Below are 18974 nucleotides of genomic sequence, written 5' to 3' on the forward strand. Positions count from 1 at the left end.
ATACTTGTTTACGTTTTAGTCTTGCACTCATATTTAGGTAAATTTATGTATCGTATCATCTATCAGAAGAAAATTTTCAAAACGCTTCTCGTAGCGAAAACTATTATTCGTTTCATCTTTTAAATGTATACGTATTTGTTTATAAGTATTTAATTTATCAATTATTATTGAGAACTTTTTTAATGTGTGCGTTAGACAATACCGCCGGTTCGTTCTTGTTCTATCAGTAAACATTCCGAGAACAACATAGTCGTAAAGTTATACATTATACTCTACATCTGTCCGCACAAGTGGTTGAATGATTATGCAGAATCAAGGCATGTCGTGAAAAGATACAGTCTGTGATACAATGTTTCTGAACAACTAGTGACATCAAAATACTGACACGTGATGGACTGTGTTGCGAATACCAAAGTGTCCAAGTGCCCAGGTTCTCGATGTGTTCAATAGTGTGCTTCGTAGCGTGATTTTCCAAAAGTGGAGTGAAAGGTAGAGGTTATCGTTTATAGTTCCGTCCACAAATCTGGAAACTAATTGTTCAGAAGTGGTTAAGGATTTTCAACAAAACCACCTCTTCAAGTAATGTAGAACACGAAAGGAAACTAATGATATCGCACTGTCGACGCAATACAAGGAACCTGAAGTAAAAGTTTACATCTTCTGAAAGTGGATCTGCCGGAATTAAACCGGTAACAGCTCTGTATTCAAGAAGTACAAAAATTATCACTGACTGATTTTTATTTTCATTTCAGTAAGAAATCATCTGTAATTTCATAACGCTAAGGTGTCTACATACATATCTATACTCTGTAAACCACGTTCTGGTGAGTGGTAGAGGGTACATGTCACGTGGGAACAACGACTGCTGATAAACCTCCTTCCGAGTCATAAGTTATCTAATTATCTCGTCATGGTCGTTACATGAGACGTAATCATGAGCAAGTACTATACTGCCGGACACCTCTTAGAATACGCGCTCTCAAAATTTCACTCTAAGGTCCAACGTCTCGGTCCGCAGCTCGTGGTCGTGCGGTAGCGTTCTCGCTTCCCACGCCCGGGTTCCCGGGTTCGATTCCCGGCAGGGTCATGGATTTTCTCTACCTCGTGATGACTGGGTGTTGTGTGATGTCCTTAGGTTAGTTAGGTTTAAGTAGTTCTAAGTTCTAGGGGACTGATGACCATAGATGTTAAGTCCCATAGTGCTCAGAGCCTCTAACGTCTCTCCTGTAGCGTCTGCCAATGGAGTTTGTTGAGCATCTTCCTTATTGCAATCGCGCCGACTAATAGAACGCGTGACGAAACGTGACGCTCTTCGTTTAGTACTGCCTGTCTCTTCTATCAGAATGAAAAATGCTTTGTCATAGCACAAAAAAGGCGAATATATCCTGGGCAGAGTTAGGGATGAAAAAGAATGTTACTACCTTTTCGACATATCTGGCAGCCTCAAAGATATTTAAATCAAAACATGTTGACATATTCGTGCTTTTAGTCCATCACCAGAAATTGTATCCGCTTCAGAAATACATTTTTGCTATTATACAAATACTCTTCAGCCATGTATTATATACTACTTATTAGGGATAGTGTATCACCTGAATTTTGCGAACAGGATCAGGGACCTTAGTCTATAAACTGCAAGATGCAGGCGTGCCAACACCTTGCAGCTAAGAGATCAATGCGCTGGGGAAGTAGGGTTAACTCGTAAAAATGCGCGAATATGTCGAGAGGTTTTGATTTAAATATATTTGAAGTTGCCAGATAAGTCGAAAAGCTAGTTCTCTTCTTTTACATCCCTAACTCTTCCCTGACATATATACGTCTTTTGTTGTGCTTTGACACGAGCACTTTTCATTCTGGTTCTCAACTTTCACTTTACCATATTTTTGACATTAGACCGGAACATCTTGGCAACCGACGCAGATCTTTGCTGACTCGCGCGGTGACTGATCCAGTTAGGTTTTTTTTTAATTGCCTTTCGAACCATGTTGCTTAAATTGTTGCAATGTATAAAGCTTTCACAAAACAACAAGACGATCATTAATCAAAGGTATTTGTCTACCTTCTTACAAAATTTTAACCGATTCACACAAGTTTAAACACAGAAGTGGCGCGCGTAAAAGAACTCACAAAATACGTGTTTTCTGCACGTAAAATTCGAATAAAGCCAGATTTTTGAAAGCGAGTTTTCAATTTTATCGTAAGAACGCTTTTTTAAATTTAATTCACTTTAAACAGCTTCCACACATTCAACTACATACAACTAATTATACGCGCTACATTTTGTTCGACTTTAAACCATCGTATCTCGAAACGGATGAAATTATTCGATAGAAAAATTTCATTTTGACTTTTTCCATTCCCCTACCTTCGTGCAAATTTGAACGGATTTGTAGAAGTTTAAAGCATACACATGACGTGCTTAAAAACCTCTCAGGAAAACGTGTGCTGCGGTTTGAGGCGCCATGTCACGGATTGCGCGGCCCCTCCCGCTGGAGGTTCGAGTCCTCCCTCGGTCATGGATGTCTGTGTTGTTCTTAGCATGAGTTATTTTAAGTTAGCTTAAGTAGTGTGTAAGTCTAGGGACAGATGACCTCAGCAGTCTGGTCCCTTAAGTAGTCACACACATCTGAACATTTGAAAAACGCGTTTTTTTTCACGCAAAACCCAAAAGAAGAAAGTTTTTTTTTAAACGGTTAAAAATTATCTTAGACCAAGGTCCGATGCACAAGTGGATCAAATTTGGAACAGCAGTCTCGCACTAATTCGGAGTTATTTAGGGTGATTGTTTTTGCACCTAAAATCCGAAAGATGCACTTACAAATGGTGTCATTAGGTGAGCATTTATTTCGGCCAAATTAAAATATTTTTTTGAAAAACGACTAATCGATTCGCACAATTTGGCTTGGCGCCAGTTACGATACGTCATTCGAACCTTGCTTAATATACTGTAACATAGTTGCAACAAGATGTTCGAAGGTCTATATACAAATGGCCGCTGGTCTGAGCTACACCTAAAACTTTTTACCCCAATTTCCTACCACCAATAGGCACCAAGCCCACCACCCTGCGAATCCCTCTACCCTCCTTCCGAAGCGATTCTGCGCTGTAACGATTAGTACAAAGTGGTCAGGTTCCTGGACTAATGAACAATAGTTAGAAATGATCGAACACATGGTCTGTAAGCGACTTCTTTCCAGGATACATTAAATTTCCCTACAATTCTCCCAATGAATCTCAACCTCGCATCTGTTTTTCCCAACTGATTTTCTGTTGCCATTCCATTTCTGGTCGCTCTGCGTGTTTACTCCTAAGCATTTGACTCCAGATACTGTTTCAGCTGATATATCGTAAACAGTTTAATTGAATAGTGGTGGTTATTTTCCTATACTTATGCGGAATACGTTATATTTCTTTATACTCACAGCCAACTGCCGGTCCTTGTACCAGCCCTCAACCGTCTGTCGGTCTTCCTCCATTTCGCTACAATCTTCTGGCATTGCTACCTTCTTACAGACATCATCATCTTCTGAAAAAACCCTCATGACACCTACAACGTTGGCCACTACATCATTTATACAAGGTGCGTAAAGAAAAGTCTACGAACTGACACGGTACATCGGGCACACAATAAGGATGAGTAATTACGTAGGAACCGGAGATCGCAAAGGCGGATCGCAAAGGCCATCTGGGGCTACTAAGTGCGATGCAGTTATTTATTTAGTCACATGCTACAAATGGACGCCCTCTACAGGAGACGCTCAAAGTTTTGTGCAGATGCATTGAGACACGTCTGACATCGACGCTGCACTGAACGGCGCATCTTCTCAAAGATACTTTGTGTATATGATGACATTCCGCTGCCGCCGTAATCCTGGCCATTACCTACTCCGGCGATATAACAGGTGTTTCATACACACGACACTTCAGATACCCCCACAGGAAAATATCAATTTTGGACAGATCGGGTGGTCTTGATGGCCGTGCGAATTGGCCCACCGTGAAGAATCCAGCGACTGGGAGAGGTTGCCTGCAGATGTGCCCTAACTTGCCTGCTGAATTGCGCGGGGGCTGCGTCGAGCTGAAATCGAATGCGGCGACGAATAGGCATGGGAACAACGTTCAGCATATCCGGCAGAATCTCTCGCAGGAATGTGAGATACGCGCGACCATTAAGTCGATCCGGGAGAATGTACGGCCCAATTAAAGTCTCCGATGATGCCAGCCTACATGTGACCGTAGCGCCCTCTCGTGGCTTTGCGACCCCCGGTTCCTATATGATTACTGATCACTGTTGTGTGCCCGATGTGCCACGCCAGTTAGTAAACGCTTTTTTGAGTCACCCTGTATGCAACAGTCGAAAAAAGTGACGTACCCAAGAGAGGAGGAGGAGGAAACGAAATGAAACTGCACAGGTCGAAAGGCTAATTCAGTAACTACAAAATGAGGTAAATTTACAAAGAAATTGGTAGTATGAGACCACTTATCAGCATGACGTTGTACTCCCTCTAATTTGGATGCATGCACTGATTCAGTTGGGAAGAACGTCATAAAGCAGTTGTATCCTCACCCGAGGAAAAGTGGTGTACAACTGTTTTGACTGTTTCTTGATGTTCTGGATACTGGTACTCGGACGGAGTGGACGACCGAGATGGTCCCACACATGTTGCATCAGCGACAAATCTGAGTGTCTTTCTGGCCACGGGAGTTTCTTAGCGTCACACTGACAGTTCATATACACATGTGACGTGTGTTGATGAGCACTGTTCTGCTGAAAAACTGCACCACAATACGATCGCCTGAGACGTAACACATGAGGACGCAAGATGTCTGTGACGCATCACTGTGCTCCCAAGATTTCCCTCAGTCACTAGCAGCCGTGACCTGACATTATACCCGATGGCTCTTCACATCATGACGCCAATAGGTCGTCGTCATTGGTCATCCGGTGTAGTGCAGAAGCCCCATTCACCGGTGACTACATTGTGACGCCATTCAGTAGCAGCCTACGCTTAACGATCACGGCACCACTCAAAACGCAGCAGTTTGTGTTTGGCGTTAACAGCAGCCAACGCATGGGACGGTAATTCCCTAGTTTGGCTGTTAGTTTCCGACCAGTGTCGGAGGGTGACACAGAATGTTGCAGAATATCCGTTACTTGTTCTCGGATGTCAGCAGCCAGTGAAAAGATGTTACAATGTATTGATGCACAATACCGCGATCCTCCCTTCTAATGGTGACACAAAGTCGACTGGAACCTTGGCGATGATTACAGTAAAAATATGGTTCAAATGGCTCTGAGCACTATGGGACTTAACATCTGAGGTCATCAGTCTCCTAGAACTTAGAACTAGTTAAACCTAACTAACCTACGGACATCACACACATCCATGCCCGAGGCAGGATTCGAACCTACGACCGTAGCGGTCGCGCGGTTCCAGACTGAAGCGCCTAGAACCGCTCGGCCACATGGTCTGGCGATTACAGCAGCCATCACGTTGCCAAGCAGTACGACGTAAGCCCACTGTCACATCCGAATGCTCCACAATTCTAGTTACTGCACGATTCGAGCAGCAGGCCAAATGTTGACCCACAATGATTACCCTTTTAAATTCTTTTAGGTGCTGATAACGTTGTCTAACTACTTTGACAGTGTTAACTCCCCATCTGATGCTGCTCACGCCCCCTATACATCCTATGGGACCTAACACGAACAACGCTAATGCACTCTGGTGACCGTCCAACCTGTCACAGAAAATTGAAATTCTACTCATTTACTCACCCGCCGAGACTGTGAAGGTGTACCAAGTTACACTGACATCTGGAAATATATTGTGGGTATTTACTTTGTTTTGTTTTTGTATCGCAGTGTACATTATCTGATCAAAAAGTACCCGGACACCCCGAGGTAATACTGACCTGAACACTATATGTCAAGAGAAGTGGACAAACTAGTATTAAATAAGGAGGAGATTATCGAGTTTTTTGTAGAGAAGCAGTAAGAGAATCGGTCGATATGGAGAGATCAGTTACTTCGAACGTGGACTAGTCATTGGATGTCACCAGAGTATTAAATCCATCAAGGACATTTCAACCCTTCGACGTCGAAACGCGAAAAACTACAGCCAAATCACGACCAGGCAGACCTCATGTCCTGACAGACGGGGACCGTCGAGTACTGGACAGGGTGGTTTCTAAAAATCGCTTGAAATCAGCAGGAGGAATTACTCCTGCGTTCCAAAAATCTACCAGCAAACCAGCTAGCCGAATGTCTGTGCGTAGAGAATTAAAAAGAATGGAGTACAAATGGTCTAGCATCTCCTCATAAGCCACACATTTCTTCAGTTAATGCTAAGCGACGCTTGTGGTGGAGTAAACGGCGACGCCACTGGACAGTGGATACCTGGAAAGAAGGATCTGATGTTATGTATCACGCTATACTCTGTGGCAATCCGATCGAAGAATTTGGGTTTTACAGCATAGTGGAATTGACAATGCACCCTGTCATGTAGTGAGGCAATGGTTTGTGGACAGTAACATTCCTGAAATGAACTGACCTGCACAGAGCACCTTTGGGATGAGTTAGAACGTTGACTTTACTCCAGACCAACCACACATCCCTACCTTCTCTGGTTTCGGCTCTTGAGAAACAATGGGCTGCCGTTCCTTCACAAACTTTCAGGCACCTCACTACAGTACCCCCAGCAGAGTTCAAGCCGCCAGAAAGGCGAAGGATGATCACATCCCTTACCAATGTCCACCAACAGGTGTCTGGATACATGTGATCAGGTCGTGTACGATATACTCTCACTTGCGGTACTTCCTTATTACGTTTACATCTGTCGATTTCGTTCCATAAAGAACGACGTGCCATGATGTTAGTTTTCGACAAGATAGCATTGATCAATGTGATCGTTTCATTACATATTTCAACTCATTGTTATCATCAGGCATGGATGAATTAAGTGGTTCTAGTTCTTACTCAGTCTTCAAGCTCTTCTAAGCAGGCTAGTTTCGATAGAGGGCTAGAGATGTAAGACGTACGCTTTGGGAGGATAAAGAGTTTCGCAAGCTTGAGGCCGGTAAGGAAGGAACGAATGCCAGTGGCAGGCGGTGGCGGTGGCGGCGCCGCATTCCGGCGGGAGCCTGTTGCTGGAATGTTCGACTTCCGCTATAGCCCGCAGCACGCCTGCCAACATCACAGCGCAGCGCCGCGCCGCACCAGCACCGACAACACGCGCGCGCCGTGGGCTGCGCGCATTCCTGCGCCACAGCGACCAGCTCCGAAGCCACAGCATATTCTCGCGTCCTTCCCATAAACTGGCTTATTCTCACTGTTCTACAAAGGTGTGTTCTTGTTAACAGTGTATCCTTGTCGGTGGAGTACAATCTGAGAATTGTTCCAATGAATCTGACATGTGCCTTTCCTAAGATTTGTTTTATGTGGTCATTCCACTTTAAACATCTCTTTACGCATACACCCAAACATTTAACAGATGCGACCGCTTCCAGCAACTTTTCAGAAATTGTGTAGTCACACAATAACTGGTCTCTCTACCTGTTTATTAGCACTACGCCACATTTGTTTATGTTGAGGATCAACAGCCAATCTCCGCATTTCGCTATCAATTCTTGCGCAGAGACTTGCACTTCTGAATGAACTTTGTTAATGACGTACGAATAACACTATTTGAGAACATGATATCCCTAATATACGGCAAAGGTGTTCCTTCCCTCTTTATGGAGGGAAAAAACTGCTTGAAAACATCTGCACTGTGTAACCTTCAATTTCTACCGACCGTATTATTCGTATGTAAACGAACAATTGCTGTATTTTTGCACTTTAAGATATATTCGTTCATTTGCATGGTCACACAATCTCAGTGACAAAAGGAAAGGAGCTCGCGTATTCTCGTAAAAATTAACTTTCAAATTTTTTCACAATCCTGTTCACAACGTGAAATGGAGGATATGGTTCAAATGGCTCTGAGCACTATGGGGCTTAACATCTGAGGTCATCAGTCGCCTAGAACTTAGAACTACTTAAACCTAACTAACCTCAGGACATCACACACATCCATGCCCGAGGCAGGATTCGAACCTGCGACCGTAGCGGTCGCGCGCTTCCAGACTGAAACGCCTAGAACCGCTCGACCACACCGGCCGGCGAAATGGAGGATAATCTGCAGCTTCGTACATACCGCCAATGCAAACATTTTGCAGAGAACAACCTGCAACTGCAGCTGGCAGAAGTCAATGACTCAGCAACAGTACTGCAGTCTGGTAAACATCTTTTCGTTTCCAGAGAGAATGCATACCTGCGAAAGGGACATTTCTCTATATGGAACGAATCCATCGCTTTAAATCACGTTCTACTATCGATGCTGACTGTCATTCCGAGACAGAAAGCATATTTCAGAAAAAAGGTCGAACTGTCATGAATATCCCATGCTGCTCGCAAGAACACGACCATGAATTCGAATTATTCCCCTGATCCTCCAATTCTGAATATTTGACGAGCAGCGTTCTAAAGTTTCCCCGCTTCCATTTAGCACCATCTGTCGGACGCACTGCATGCAGAAATTCCTATAGGCACGGCAGGAGCCTCCCACTCTCAGGCATTGGGTTCGGTGGCTGCACGTTAACATACACCGTTTGTCCAAAAAGTGCCGACAGTGATTTTATTCCTGGCATGCAAAGCGACGTCAGCGCAGTAACTACGGTGACAGCTTGAACTAACAGCTGGAAACAACAGATACGCACACGACCAGTCACTTGCGAGCAGGCAGTGTTAAGTACTGGACGTGAGACCTTATGTGTAAAGTTGTTGTCTCATAATCAGAATGGAGCAAAGTCACTAAATGAAGTAGTCAAGACATTAACCAGAATCTTTCGAAGAAAAGAAAACTACGATCCAAGTTTGTCCTGCACACTTTGGGTCCCGCGTAGACGCCAGTCACAACTCGACTGATATGAAAGACGCGCACAATTCTTACTGGAAAAATTCATCCGTGTGATGAGACTTACACGAACCTACCACAAAACGATAAAGTTTACATAAATTCACTTGAAGAGTCAACGCTTTCACGATTTAATCGACATTTAAGTCAGGATGGCGCGCGAGTTGAATGACATCCCTAACAATAGTTTTTGTGACCGTTTCATATGGTTGTATGAACGCCTTTCTGCGTTCTGCTCAAGTGGGAAGAACACCTGAAGCATTAACATCAACATCTTAACTTTTGCACATCATGAATAAAAACACACAGCACTTGTGTAATATACTACAATATTACACCAGTATTGCACCTGAAGCATTAACATCAACATCTTAACTTTTGCACATCATGAATAAAAACACACAGCACTGGTGTAATATACTACAATATTACACCAGTATTGTTTGTTTTCATTCATAACGTACGAAATATTCTAGCAAGACGCAATGTAACAGTCAATCAATGCAATCTTAACTTTTATCTATTTTTATTAACCGAGTTTCGAAACTTATAAGCAATTGTATTAGACGCAGGTACGTTACAACCGTCATTAGGAGTTGCTCCATTCACCGATTCATTCATTCATCCTGCCCAAATAAAGGGCATCTCTTATACCTAACACATTGTTTTTCATACTTAACCTGTTTGTTCGTGATTATAATACGTAGCAAGACGTCTTATTCCTAGTACGTAATCTAAAATTTAAAAATAATGACGATGTAACGTACATAACCAGTAATACCAAAAGCAGAAAAAATCTTTTTATACTTGTTTGTGAAGAGTAAAAATTAGATAATTAATAGATTAGTTGGAACTTAACGTATGGTCGTGGCAGCTAAGGACGTGACAGAGGAGTTAGGAGAGGCAGACACAGTGCAGTAGCGTATCGACCTGTGGATGGAGCGATGGACAGTAAGTTCGGGTGGGCGGACAGTAGCAGCGTAGTAGTTTGCAACCCTTTTCGTTTCATGGGCGGGTAGAGATAAGAGATAACTGTCTTCAGAATGACGAGATGATGTGTACTTGGTGTGCGATACTGGGGGACGTAGACATTGAGAAATGGGTGAAAAAGACAGTGTGTGGTAGTTACGTAGTTTGTCTAACAGCAACCTTCCGAACTGAGCATCGAGAGTGAATTAATAAAAAAATGTACAAAATTAAGATGGTGGTTCAAAAAATGGTTCAAATGGCTCTGAGCACTATGGGACTTAACTTCTAAGGTCATCAGTCCCCTAGAACGTAGAACTACTTAAACCTAACTAACCTAAGGACATCACACACATCCATGCCCGAGGCAGGATTCGAACCTGCGACCGTAGCGGTCGCGCGGTTCCAGACTGTAGCGCCCAGAACCACTCGGCCACTTTGGCCGGCTAAGATGGTGGTTCTAATTTTTCAGATGTTCTACATAGTCTCTCCACATTTGAGCACTATGCGGAGAACGTTCATACAACCATGTGAAACTGTCAAAAAAGTCCTCCACTAACTAGTTTCCCACATCATCTCCACATCATGGCCCGGTTAAATACTTCCCTCCAGGCTGCCAACGGGCTGGCAAGATCCACCAGCTATCGAGGCTACTTCGTCTACGTTCGCCTGAAGGACCCCAAAATCTGTCCGAGTTGTAAGCCTGTAGGGAAGCAGTATAGTGAAACTGCATCCGAACTCCCAATATTTGCCAAGAACATGATGCAGGAAACCCTAGAGTAACCCCTTGACACGGAGGCACGTGACAGACCAGTGCCTCCACTCCCCGAAAAACGCGAGCCGGGTACCCGAGAACTACCATGGAACGCGCCTTCTGCACATACGCTAGACTATTATCCGACGGTCAGAACTGTCTGAAGACCTCTCAGTCACGAAACAGACTGAATTGTCACATTCGTCATGGCGACCACTGTTGCCTCTCTCTTCATCACACCAACTACCTGTAATTCAGTTGTTTTTCATAAGGGTATACTGTCCACAAGTCGCGGTCCAGTATACGGCGGAAGGTTATTATATATACTAACTGCCCGTCAGAATTCGGAGGCCCATGTGTAAAAGTACCTGAACGCAAACTTTTCACAGAGTATTATTATTAATCTGATTATACGTTTTGCCACAGCTGTACATTAAGCTTATCCATTACGGATGTTATAACCTGTAATTGTTTATTCAATGCAGATACATAAACTGCAACCAGTCACTTTTTTGAAATAGTTATTTATTCCATGAACTGGTTTTAAAACTTTTTCAGGCTTATCTTCAAATGATGTACAGGAAGTTACATAGCTATATCAAAGCATAATACTGGTTGCTGGTTCTGTGACAAGAAGATGGAACATGAAACTTCCTGGCAGATTGAAACTGTGTGCCGGACCGAGACTCGAACTAGGGACCTTTGCCTTTCGTGGGAAAGTGCTCTACCATCAGCGCTACCCAAGCACGACTCACGCCCTGTCCTCACAGCTCTACTTCCGCCAGTACCTCGTCTCCTACTTTCCAAACTTTACAGAAGCTCTCCTGCGAACCTTGCAGGACTAGCACTCCTGAAAGAAAGGATACTGCGGCGATATGGCTAAGCCACAGCCTGGGGGATGTTTCCAGAACGAGATCTTCACTCTGCAGTGGAGTGTGTGCTGATATGAATCTTCCTGGCAGATTAAAACTGTGTGCCGGATCGAGGCTCGAACTCGGAGCCTTTGCCTTTCGCGGCCAAGTGCTCTACCATCAGAGCTACCCAAGCACGACTCACGAGTAGGAGACAAGGTACTGGCGGAAGTAAAGCTGTGAGGACGGGGCGTGAGTCGTGCGTGGGTAGCTCTGATGGTAGAGCACATGCCCGCTAAAGGCAAAGGTCCCGAGTTCGAGTCTCGGTCCGGCACACAGTTTAATCTGCCAGGAAGTTTCATATCGGCGCACACTCCGCTGTAGAGTGAAAATCTCATTCTAGATGGAACATGCTTTAATGCATTGCCATGAGTATTGTTTATATGTCAACTTGGATCCAAAATTTATTTTTGTACTTACTGCGACAGTATGGGCGGCTTTTGTTGTTGATATTCATCTGTCTCCTTCCTTTGTGATGGCCAGTTGGTAACACACTCACTTTTACAGAATGTGTATGCATATACCCTGTGATGACGAAACTTTGCAAGCACCCAGCAGATGCTACATAACTGTCACTTGTTACAAATATCTTCACACAAAGATGACGTGGGCCTATTATGCGCAGAGATATTATTTAGGTTTTCATGTTAACGCCAGTTTTGAATAATTATTCCCATTCATCGACTTTAATACATGCAAACAAAAACAAATAATATCTCTTAGCAAAGGTCTACGTCGTATCTTTGCGTGAAAATCTTTGTAACAAGTGACAGTTGTATGGCATATGGTGGATGCTGGCAATGTTTCGTTATCACAGTGTATATGGATACACATTCTGTAAAAGTGAGTATGTACCAACTGGCCATCACAATGGAAGCAGATTGATGTATATTAATAACAAGAGCCGCCATTACTGTCACAGCAAGTATAAAACTAAATTTTGGATCCAAATCAGCATGTAAACAATACTCATGGCGATGCAATAAAGCATGTTCCGACTTTCTGTCACAGAGCCAGTAACCAGTTTATGCTTTGAAATAATTATGTAACTTCCTGTACACCATCTGAAGATGAGCTTGGAAATGGTTCGAAAACCGGTTCATGAAATAAATAACTATTTTAAAAAAGTCACTGGTTGCAGTTTTATGCATTCTCAGCAGTACATGTTTACCACATCATTTTTATATTTCGCTGTTACATATCGTCCATTCTGGTGAAAAATTTGTATTTTCTTTCATTACAGATACAGGCATCTACAGAGCGTCATTTCAACATCTCCATGGCCCAAACATTCCGTACCAACTTTTGCCAAAGGCGCCTTTAACTATAGTGCTGATAAAGTACATCATAGTACAACTATCTGTAGCCTGTGAAAACTTAGCCGTAACGCTACTGAAATCTCTCACTATCCAAGTAATCAATAATTCCTAACAAGGACGAATTAACATATCGATAGCATTGTTCGGTCTGCGATACAACTCCTTGAAGACGAGGATGTAGCTCAACAAGGAGGGTAATGCCTTAATATTTTAGCTACACATAAACGACTGGGGTTCGATAACCATGCGGTCCTAGGATTTTTTTTCTGTCACTTGGACTCTTTTCATCAGTGGAAATGATTTATTAATGTAAACAATACCTAGCCGCATCGTAGTGTGTAGTCCATGTTAAACTGTGTGACCCAAATAACGGGCTGGACTTCACAGGTCGGAGGAAGCCCAGGCATGCCATCTCCAATAGCATCGTATCTAGTAAATCATTGCCGTGTTCAACACAACATTCTAGTTGATGACAGATTTACTTTTGTGTGTGTGAAATCTTATGGGACTTAACTGCTAAAGTCATCAGTCCCTAAGCTTACACACTACTTAACCTAAATTACCCTAAGGACAAAAACACACACACACACACACACACACACACACACACACACACACACACACACCCTTGCCCGTGGGTGGACTCGAACCTCCGCCGGGGCAAGCCGCACAGTTCATGACTGCAGCGTCCTAGACCACTCGGCTAATCCCGCGCGGCAGATTTACTTTTACGTTAACACACATATTAACCAGTTTACATCTTGATCTGAATATTAAATTTTACTAAGTCATTTGGAAGCACTATTTACTTGGGTTTACGGAAAGTTTCTTCCAGTAACCACTCAGCTTGGCTCCTTGAACAAATTCTAAATGATAACTTCAGTAAAAAGAACAATGCTTAATTTAAGTTTTCGTTAAAACTGCATAACTCTGTAAAGTCGGAGAGTAAACATACTATACAACTGCTGCCTATCAGTATAGATAACATATTCCTATGTGAGTCCGCTCTGGCGCTGTGATTGTTTCGTAAAGTTGGTGAATTAAAGCTTAAGTAGCCGTCACAGAGTGGTACGAGTCGAACGAAAAATCACGTGGGCGTCGAAGGCACGCATTTCCGCATAGGGCGGAACTATACTGAGTGGAAACTGACGTCTAAGACACATTAGCACTGGGTTAACGTCATACAGAAGCAGAGTGAAGGATGAGTTGCAAGTGATGTGTAACTTCGTTCGACTTAAGGGGAAACTACAGCATGGTACCCTAATGAGGTACTGTTACGATAGCGTCAAAATTGATATAGCAATATACGGTATTATACTATAAGCCGAATTTCACAGAGCATATAGCATCGTCAACTAAAGGAAATTCTACGAAAAAGGGGCGGCAGACTCGTAGTACCTGAATGTATCCTGCGAAAGAACTTTTAGTCCAAATAGTGATGCTAGAATAGTGTTAGTTGTTTGCCAGAGTATAAGTACAATATTTGCCACGATTACTGTGATTAGTGTACTGGATTTCGGTAATTTGCCTGCAGTGGTTGGAGAGAATATAGCGGGATAACATCGCGCGCGCAGCTAGTCTGCGTGGAATATGAGGAGCACGTTATGTGAACGGTAAAGTGGCAGGAAGTAGTAATAATTCGTCTTCTTATATCGTGTGTGTGTGTGTGTGTGTGTGTGTGTGTGTGTGTGTGTGTGTGTGTGTGCGCGCGCGCGCGCGCATGAGTGAAAATAATTTCCAGAAATTATCAGCTTCGTAGCCTAGGTCACTTCTCAAATGCACGCTTGTGCGTAGACGCTCAACTTCGAGGTAGTAAGTTAAAAATCTTGAGATGGTGAACGGATCTTTCATCGCCAGTATTTCGCCAGCAAGACGATGATATGTGGTGGCGCAAACCACTGGGTCAGAATAATTAGAGACAACTACCAAGACGAAATTCGATAACCCTCCCCAATTGGCTGGTTGGTTGATTTGGGGGGAGGGGTTCCATCGGATAAGGGAAGGATGGGAAGAAAATGGGCCGTGCCCTTTCAAAGGAACCACCCCGGCACTTGCCTGAAGCGATTTAGGAAAATCACGGATAACCTAAATCAGGCTGGCCGCACGCGGTTTTGAATCATCGTCCTCCCGAATGCGAGTGCAGTGTGCTAACCACTGCGCCACCTCGCTCGGTACTCTCCGCAGTAATTCGTGAAATGAGAACTTTTAATACTATTGGTGCTGATTCGGCCATCAGATGGGAACAATACGCTCACAAGCTTTGAGCGAAGTGGGGTATGTCCACGCACCTCGTCTCATTTCTGCCATCCAAGCAACTAGAATCCAACACTAAACTGCACTGCACAAGCACCAAACACATTTACCCGCACGCAAGCACACCTGACACTTCATAATATTAAGAACATGGCAACGGCAGTCCTTCCCCAACACGTCTAGCGCAGGAAGGGTGGACGGATCCCACATCTGGCTCCAGAGCGCTTTTTCTGAGTATGGCGCTGACTTTGTACAAGTACTATTTGAATTCCGTAAAGTATAGCTCAGGCCTTATTGTGAAGAACCTTAAAATCTTGCATAATGCACCAAAGAGCAATACGCTTAATACTTCGTACGGGTTAGGGATATTTTTGCACAAGAAAAGATAGAATGGGTGTTAAAGGTATATACTGAATTCAGCAGGAATTGGTTGTTCGACATCTTTTACAACTTGAAAAGATGCCTAACTGGTCCATCATAGCCTCCCCCCTCCCAACCTTTTCTTATCGTCTTTTGGTTCCCACATCAAGTTTAGGCATCCTGGTTTCCATCCACATCAAGTTTAGGCATCCTTCCCTACCTGAGTAACTGTAATGTTGGTGCTGCCTATAACATGTTTGTTTTCCTGTTAACTTTTATCCACATTTTACGAGTTCTCTCACGTTAATTGTCAATCACTTGCCATATTATGCAATTTTCTCCTGTATGCTGGTTTTTTATTTCATTTTTATATGAACGATATTTTTCTTTTATGTCCATGCCTTCCTTATATGTAAAACCCTGTGTCGTATATTGGTGAAAGTTCATTTAAGTTATTTGAAATTTGTAATTCTTATAGGTTGCATACTTATTTCATTATGAACATTTTTACTCGCAAAATTCAGTCATTTATTGTATATTCCTTATTTTAATTCACGTTGATACAGTTTTCATGACAGTTGTATTCAGTTCTATAAATTATGTATTGAAGACTGACGCATGGAAACACGAACGTAAAAAATATTTGTACAGTGACAATTGTTTTTATTTAATTTTGAGCCTGTCATATTTCTATTACAGAAGAGCGCGCTTATCTCTTGGTATGAACGCTACCTGTTGGCAGATGTATAATTTACTTTTTCATTTGAGAGTATGTAAATCGTCAATATGTATCTATAAATGGTACGAATAAGTACTATTCTCAACGTGACACACTATATTGATTTTCCGCTTGCGTTTTGTTGTGTATTTTTTCTATCTTTTCCCCCGTCTACTGGTATCACATTTTCTGTTTGGTAATATGACAAAATATGTATCCTGTGTTTATTCCTTTTTTGCCTTACGATAGATACGATGACGGCAGTCTGCCAAAACAGGTAGTTTATAAGGATAAATAACGTTCAATTCAAATAGTTAATTTTGTATAAGTACACCGACTTTCTGCACAGGTTTTCACTTTTCATAAAACCGCGTCAGGTGAAATGTGGCTTATACAGGGTGATCGGACTTGTAGAGGGGAGTGAGTACATCGTATTTTGAATAGGAACCCATGTCCGGAAACGTCACCCAACGAGACTACAGAGCGTCAAAGTTACAGGCGCGGGCGTCTGTAAATGTACGTATACACGAGGTCATTCCGTAATGATGTTACAGACTTTCTAGGATGATGGAGAATGATAAATGTATTAATTTGAAGTAAGGATCCCTGTACCGGAAACGAACGAGTCGAAAGTCATAAACGAAAACCGTTCTGATACCTCTGACAGTTGAATACATGTACCGGTTCTTGTGTTGCGAAGAGTGTACGGATGGTAGCTTTCAGAGGTGGTAGGATGGACAAAAACAAGAAAAAATGTCCAATAAATGTGGGCTCTAAAGTGCGTACCTTAACAGCTATGAACATTTGCTCAACAGAGGATATGTGTTTCACGTTAGTTAGGATGAACGAATGGTCATAGCTCCTCAGGTATGCAATTTGAGTGCAGCGCACGAGGTTTTGGTTTCACAGACGATTTCCAATAACCTGCGACACTTACGTTCCATCGAAAAGGTTGTTAGAGTCGTAGCACAAACTCCATCGGTAATGTTATATTCTACGGAACTATCCTGGAATTTTTCTAATGCGCCACTTCACTCGGTGTCCACGAAAATCTGAATCTGCCTTTGGGGGTCAACGTGCGTCATTAGAATTCTAACAAAATGAAACTTCCGCCTGAACAGTCGGCTAGTTTTATAATCTTCAGTGTATATCAGAATCTTAAAAATTATGTTGATAGAGGTCTAATAATGTATCTTCTTTAAAATTCAAAACATAAACTATTTTTATTCTTATTACTGTCATTTATTAAACCTGTATGAAAGAGGGGGCGTTAGAAAAGGGATAAAAAAGACCACTGTTAACTTCAGAATGAGACAGAGAGTAGGTATGCGACTGTAGGTGCGCAACATCGGGTCTGTAATGTGCAACTGAGTACTGGACATTGCCTGTTGTTTTAGAAGCTGTCATAGAGTTCATTGCTCGTGGCTGCAATCAGTATTGTTCACGATTACCTCGGCTAAAATGAAATCTACAGAAGGTGGATCTTAGAGCTGTTGTCAGGTGGAGATTGGTGTTCACCGCACACGATCGTCTCTACTACTGATCTACTGGGACTCTGATGAATCCTGGGTACTCCAATATGAAATATGAGTTATACACACACATGAGTACCTGAAATGGAGATAGCTGCTGGTTCGGAGACAGAGAGAGTGTGCTCCTGTCGCCGTAGCAAACTGACAAGCCTGGTGTCTCGCGTGACACTGATGTCGGCAGCCTTGCACTAGTCGTAAGCATAAAAGTGACGCAAAGAATGGGCAGGTTGTAGGTGGCCGATCTATCGAAGACTCAGCCCAGGTCATGAAGGCAATGGAATTACCACGAACCATGGGTACATCGTAATATCCTTAATTCGGGGAAAATCGCCGCTGCCATAATCAACTGCCGTGGGGAATAAGATGATGTTGACAAGGGACGCCGTCAACTATAGCGGATTCGCACTTCAATTCAGGACAATAATTTCTATAGAATCCAAAACCACCATCTAGCTACTGTGCAGGCAAAGTGCCTCAACACATGGGTATTAATGCGAACCTCGCATCACAAAGCTCAGAGTTTAGCTTAGGAACGGAGCAACGAAATTTGGTATCCAAAGCACGCAACAAAAACCCTAGACAGATACGTTATGGTTCAACTCTGAGGTGATGAACATATTTTCGTGTGGAGAATGTTTACGCGGTATGAAATGGGACCTCTTAGAAGTATGTCTTCGTCTCTCACTGCGAACGATAGAGTAACCTACTGCTTGATGATATGATTCCGTTTGTTCGACTACGGCACCTCGAAGGCGACCTTAACTTCAGCAAGACAATAAATCATCCCATCTCTCTCGATTTGCGTCAGAATTGTCTGGAAACATTCCACGGGCATGGGGGAGGGGGGGGGGCGTAACTCTTCAGATCACGTGACAGCAGCCGTGTTGATTATATCTTGGGACGTCAACTATCGGGATGCTCGCACCTTACTAATCTACCTGAGTTACGGGCGGCAGTTCAGCTGTCAATGGATAAGGATGCCTCTCCAGTCATGGGGTCCATGCCAAGAGGCGTTACCGCTCCCATCAAGGAGTGTTACACGCAACTACGAAGGGAACGATTATATATACTGAATCACTGAGTACATCACTGAGTACAGCACACACAAGACGGTCTTCTCTGTCTTGTGATATTGCGGAAGCAATGGCTTATCAAGCGTCATATGGCGATGGTCTTTGTTTCGTGGTACGTGGACTACTCTTTC

The 18974-nt window shown here is 43.1% G+C and overlaps 1 protein-coding gene across 3 annotated transcripts in view; it reads right to left on the minus strand.

Moving 5' to 3' along the window:
- The window catches only part of LOC126174778 (zinc transporter ZIP11), a 422454-nt gene that overhangs the window by 246886 nt on the left and 156594 nt on the right, over positions 1-18974 (minus strand). The window lies entirely within an intron of this gene.

This window comes from Schistocerca cancellata, chromosome 3 (genome assembly GCF_023864275.1).
Source record: "Schistocerca cancellata isolate TAMUIC-IGC-003103 chromosome 3, iqSchCanc2.1, whole genome shotgun sequence".
NCBI classification, from domain to species: Eukaryota; Metazoa; Arthropoda; class Insecta; order Orthoptera; family Acrididae; genus Schistocerca; species Schistocerca cancellata.